The sequence below is a fragment of the Artibeus jamaicensis genome, unplaced genomic scaffold, assembly GCF_021234435.1.
Source record: "Artibeus jamaicensis isolate MK-2021 breed Jamaican fruit bat unplaced genomic scaffold, CSHL_Jam_final scaffold_537, whole genome shotgun sequence".
Lineage (NCBI taxonomy): Eukaryota > Metazoa > Chordata > Mammalia > Chiroptera > Phyllostomidae > Artibeus > Artibeus jamaicensis.
Window position 1 is genome coordinate 22980196 of NW_026522047.1, and position 6662 is coordinate 22986857.

Consider the following 6662-nt stretch of genomic DNA (forward strand, 5'->3'; position numbering starts at 1 on the left):
TTCTTTTGTGCGCTTCGTTTATGTTTCCCACCAAGCAGTAACCCAAAGGGTAATTGTGGACAGTCCGTGTGGACTTTCAGTTCCAGTTGATTGTGAAAAGTTTCAAGTTAGGAAAAGGAGTTTTCTATCCTTGTTGTAGAAAAACGATGAGGCAAACTAAAAGCTTATGTATGACTGTCCACTTTGAAAACTCTATTTATTTATGTAAGGTCTATCACAGACAACTTTCAAAAAGACTTATCAATTAAACTAGTCTCTGTCCCAATAAAGTAATGTTTTCTTATTTTGTAATCCAGACGGTCAGTGAATTAGGCATTGAGCTTTCAAGAAAAGAGAAGTATTCACAACCTTAAGTAGCTCATAAGCTGGCACTGAGCATCCAAAGTTGGAAAATCTCACTCTGCGACATGGAAAACCACTGCTCTGGCCCTCAGCCAGACTTTGGGGTCAGAGGTCCCAAAAGGAAAAATAAGATTCAGTCTTTACCACTTGGTTTTTGGGGGGAAATAGTGAGGTAGGAAGACGCAGTTGCCTATTCCCCTAGAAACTAGGCTGACTGGCTTCAATCCGGTTTTTGGTTTTCACATAGTTACACCGGAACTGAAGTAGATGTGAACTTTTTTTCCCATGTCTTCCCAAGCACTGAATGTATCAACTCAACATTTGTTTACCTTGTATTCTCCCATCAGTTTGCTCCTGCTGCCCTGGGCAACTCTATGACCCTAGGTCCCCTTTCTTTAACTCAGCACCACTGCCATTGGTTTTCTTGGAAACTCGTGGTCCTGAGGTTCATCCTCTTAACCTTCAGGGGGGTCCAACCTACTGGCATCTCTGGGCCACATTGGAAGAAAAAGAGTTGTCTTGGATCACACATTAAATACATCGCAACACTTAATCTCCAAAAAATCTCATAACAGTTCAAGTAAATCTATGACTTTGTTTGGGGCTGTATTCACAACCATCCTGGGCTGCAGGTCGGACACCCCTGCATGAAAAAGCTAGTTAATTTTTGTCATGGAAATGCTGTCACTCTCTTAGTTCCCCATCAAATCCAATTTCAACTTTCACCTGGTCTTCTTATACCTCTAACTACGTTTATCTTTTATTCTGTTACTGAGCGTAATGTCCTAATACGGTAATAGAAAATTCTGACCAAGTTACTTTCCTGCTCAATGTTATTTCCCTTTTATCTAGATTTTAAGTCAAAATTCCTCAGCTGGCATTGCAAATGGTCCCAGCACTGCCCTGGGCCCCACCCCCACCACACATCCGCCTTCCTGTCACAGTGAATTTTTCGCCATGCCTGGAAAGGTCAGGCCCTTTTCCTAGGATACTCCCATTGTTAACAGTATCTTTCCTCCAAATCCATCTGGCAAATCATTCTTTGTGTTCAAGTCTCTCTTATTTATCTGCTATACATACCTTCCTCCTTCACTAGGAGTGAGCTTTTCTGCATCTGTGATTCCAGAGTCAGCCCATCAGAAAGGCCGATTTTCATAATTTCATAAATATTCGATGATTAATCCAATGATTATCAAGATCTTAAGTATCCTATTTTTAAATACATAGAACCCACTTTCCAATAAAGGCACAGACAGAAACTCAGAATGTGAAATGCTTGAAAGTAGAACTTTCGTGGAAGGACTGACAATATCCAAAGCCCACTGAATTGTGGGTGGCAGATGACAGGAGCTCCACCCAAGGACAGTGCCTCTCTGACCTTTGTTAACCCCCTTAGTACTCACCGAGGGTCTGCAGATTTTCTAAAGAATTCCTAGAGCTTAAAGTAAAGCCACCAATGAAAAACCACTGTAGTCAGTAATCTGATGGTCAGTTCTTAGTTAATGTAAAGTAGCAGAAACACAGAGACCACTGGAGAGTGACACGTCATATCTAGGTCCCTGGAAAGAAGTGAGCCTTCTTTGGGTGTCACTGGATAAGAAATGCTAGATATCTGATTGTGCCCTTTCAAGCATCATAGCTGTGAATATAATAAAAAAGGGCAGTGTCCCCTAGTTAGAATGTATAAAACAGGAGCTAAAAAGATAAACTCATGACTCTTATGAAGATACTAGAAAGATAAATTGAAAATTCCTAACCGCACACTATGGCATGAGAAGTATAATGTACTTTATCTTACAACTAAGACTGGAAGTAACAAACTATAAAGGATATGGGCACTCAAGAAGTAAACCTCTAGTGCCTCCGCATTCAGGAACCAAGGAAAGCAGCTGACCAGTGAGACTAAGGGGTCACCTTTTCAGCTGAGCACAGACTTCCCCACCTGGGGCAGAAGTGTGGATGGCGCAACACCAGCTGCTGCCGTCAGCTGGCATTTCTGTTTCAGCCTTAGGACCAAACATCACACACACTGATTGTCCACACCTGCAGAGCTTGTTCAAAACACAGTTTTCCTCGTGTCACCCCGGTTTATTTCCTCTGAGTGTCTGCATGGGAAGAACCTAAGAGTCTGTGTTTTTAAATAAATGTCCTCAGGAGACTCTGGTCACTGGCTAGATTTTGGAACAATTGATTCTGGCGACATTTGCATTTACCCGAGACGCCCGTCTTTCACTCAACTGCTGACCATGAGGCAGTATTTAGAGCAAGTGATCATCTTTGAAATCACGGTGACTTCACAGGTGGCCACTGCCTAAGTTCAGGACTTGACGGGAGTTTAGCAGCATGGTCTTCAAACGCTGGGACCACTATTTCAGCTCCGGTGGCCTGCAGCCTCCCATGATTCTCTAGGTGGGACTTCCAGGTTTTTTGAAGTATAGGTGCAGCCCACCCAGGACTGCCATTCCCAAAGTCCACCCCTCCCCTCCCTGAGGCAAGTGACAGGAGGGCCTCCCCTCCAGCTTCTCCCGGAGCTCAACTCTGCACCACCTCGCACTGAGTTGCTGTGCAGTTGTAGCTCAACCTATTGAATGGAAGCATTGCTTTGTATTTCGTCAACATTAAGTGTTGTTTTAGATAATGCAAGTGGTACCTATTATTTGTAGACATTTTGGGAAATAGAGGAAAATATAGAACCACATAATTTCAGCACTAATATGGAAGCAGCTAATATTTTGGTTTATGTTTTTCTTGTTTTTCTGTACATATTTTAGTATCTGAATTTATCCCATGATGTTGTGGAAAATTTTCCATGTTATCTGATATTTTCTATAATATTATTTTCTATAATATGCTTTTTAATGGCCATATGACATCCCATCATGTGAATGTTCTTTATTTGTTTAAGCAAGTTTCTATTATTTGACATTTAGATTTTTCTGAACTTTTTCTAATGAAATAATACTGAAATTAGTATATTTCTAAATTTTTGCATATGTATAGTCTTTATGTAGTATATATATATACTATTATCTATTTCCTTCTAGAATAAATTCCTAGAAGCAGAATTTCTAAAGAAAATAACAGGTTTTAGCATTCTGAAGGCTAAATACATATATATATATAATCTCCAAATAACTTCAGAAAAATTGTATCAATTTACATTTGGTATGCAGAATTACAGATGTTTTTTATTTTTCCTCCCCCACTAATTCTGAATTTTATAATTAAAATATTAACAACTTAATTTTTATATCTTTAATTACTAGTGCAAGTAAGAGATTTTAAAATGTTTAATGACCATTTATCTTTTGAGAATTATCTTTAACATTCTTTCTTCAGCTTTCTATTAGCATAATCATCTTTTATATAAATTCTTGGCTTTTCCTTTTTGTATGTAAGATAGCAATCAGAAACATGATACTACCTTCTGTGTATTCAACTATTTTATTTCCTAAGTGATTAGACTGGGAGAATCATATGCTTATGCAGCTTATGCAACAAGTCTCAACTGGTACCAGTATTAACTACTGTGCTCTCTCTCTTTTTTTGCAACCAAGGTGTGACCAATAGGTGACATGTTTTTTGTTTTGTATATGGACTGAAGTATGGTTTTCCAACAACTTTTTATTTTCAACAGTTTCAGTCTTACAGAGAAATAACAAGAACAGTTTAATGAATACCTTGATGTCCTTCACCTAGATTCACCAGCTGTTTGCAACATTTGCTTTATCTCTCCAAAGGATATACTTTCAATGCAGTTTTGCAACAGCTTATGTAGGCATGCAACCTTGAGGTCACTGACCTGTGGTAGATAGAGTCCAAGGTGGCTTTAGCAAATATTTTCTAGAGTGCTCTGTTGCAATCCACATGTAGCCACCTTCACCCCCGAGCTGATGAACAGCGAGACCACTGTTTAATACCTGACTATTGTTTAACAGTTCAAACTTAAATGCTCTTGCCTCTGTGGTTTCAAAGTGTTGCTTTTACAATGTGGAAATGGAAGACAAACTGTCTGGCTCTTGTATGAGAATTCACTTGAATTAGTGCGCAAATTCCTTACCGTACTCTCCCATCTATGATGTTTAAAGCCCTCGCCTTTCCTCCTCCTATTAAAGATTATTCTCTATAACCAGCTGTATAAAGTACTTGGGATTTAATTAAAAGTAAGATGTGGGTTAATCAATAAATGCATCAATCAATAAATAAAATATGATATTTCCAAAATGGTTTCTGTGTAAACTGCATTACCTACAAGCAACCTGCACAATATTCATGGCTGTCAAAATCTAGGTCTTGCTTCTTCTCAAGTTGTTTCAGTATATTGTAAATATTGCATTACTTCACACAAGTATAAATAATATTTAGTTTATTATTTTTGTAATCTGTGTGTACCTGTATTAATATTTTCTTTGGGGCTTTTTTAGACATGATTAGACATTAATGAACTTAACTGGATGGTTCTTGTTCTAATTCACCAGCCATGCCTCTCATGTCAGCTAACTAAATGGGAAATGCATTTTGTCGGTTATAAAAGGAACTCACGATAGAGTATAATTAGATCAGTAATACCAGTGGGAAAAATAATTAAAATTAAATGCTATATATAATATTCTCATGTTTAAGTAAAAAAAAACCAATCCAATTAAAAAATGGGCAAAGGAACTGAACAGACACTTCTCCAAAGAGGACATACAGATGGCCCACAGACATATGAAAAAAAAATGCTCAATATCACTAATTATCAGAGAGATGCAAATTAAAACCACAATAAGACATCATCTTACACCTGTCAGAATGGCTACCATCAATAAGTCAACAAATAACAAGTGCCGGAGAAGATGTGGAGAAAAGAAACCTTAGTGCACTCTTGGTCAGAATGCAGCTGATGGAACCACTATGGAAAACAGAATGGGATTTCCTCAAAAAGTTAAAAATAGGATTCCTTTTTGACCCAGAAATTCCACTTCTGGGAATATAACCAAAGACTCCTGAAAGTGTGTACATCTTATTCCCCTTCAGTTTTTCTGACTCACCCCCCACACCTCCTCCCTCCTGACAACCATCAGTTTGTTCTCCACATCTACATGTCTGTTTTGTTTGTTTGTTCTTCCATTCTGTTTTAACTCAACCTTAAGATAAGGTCTTAAACAAGATAAAGCCACGATTTGGTTTATCTTTGAAAAGTTAACTGTGGAGGGCGAACAAAACAAGAGTGGTAAAGCAAGAGGTTAAGAGACCACTGAACAGCCTAAATCAGAAAAAAATAACACAAGATTGCATAAGAACACAAAAATGCTGTTAGAATGATTAATTCTAGAGTAAGAGATGGTTTGGGAATAGATTGGTTACAGGAATTTTAATAAAGAAGCTGAGAAGGAGCCCAAATTTTCTAAATTACAAAACTGGAAGGTTAATGATGCCTCTGACTAGAAGAAAAAATAGAGAAGATACAATAGGCTTTGGTGAAAGGTTATTGGTTTCATCTTAAATTAATGAGAAATGTCTAACTGGATGTGTTCAGTATTAGTGCAAATCATGTATCTGGGTGTCAGAACTGAAGTTTTCAATTTGGCTATCCATCAGCCTATGGATTAATTGAAACTATGGTGATTGTCAAATTGACCAAGGAGAAAATGCACACACAAGGAGAGAAAAGATAGTCTGACGAAGTGGCTAATTGCCTACCCAACATCTGTTCTCTGTCTCTTCCTTAGTAACAGAATCCTAATTTTGATTGGGATAGCCTGTACCTAAGCTAACAGTCAGGTGCCCCAGCCTCTCCTGTGGCTGGGTATGTTTATGTGAGTGAGCTGTGGCTAATGGGATATAGGAGGAAGTGCCATACGGAACATCCAGGAAATTTTCTTCCAAGAGAGAAGGCACTTGTTTTAACTTCTGTCTTTCCTATTCTTCCAGATTTCCATGGCACATAGGGTTTAAACCATGAGGTAAACCTGAGGATGGAAGCCATTTGTCAGGATGATGGTTTTCTGAAGACACTATGGGGACATATTCCTGTAGACATTTTTGTGGACAGAAAATAAGTTTCTATCTTACTTAAGCCATGTGGGTCAAACCTAATGTTAACTGGTAAAAATGAGTACTAATATTATTGTAGTGAGAAATGGCTCCATTGAAGGAGTGGTCTAAGAAAGAATTGGCCAGGTAAAAAGACTAAAGAAAAATGACATGGTTAGGAGTGATGTACCAGACATGAAAAAAATATAGACTGAACAGAAGGATAGGGACAGAAGTAGCAGATGTTTAAAAGAGGCCAAGTAAGAAGAGTCTGGAATGTAGAACATTAACTTTAGAACTAC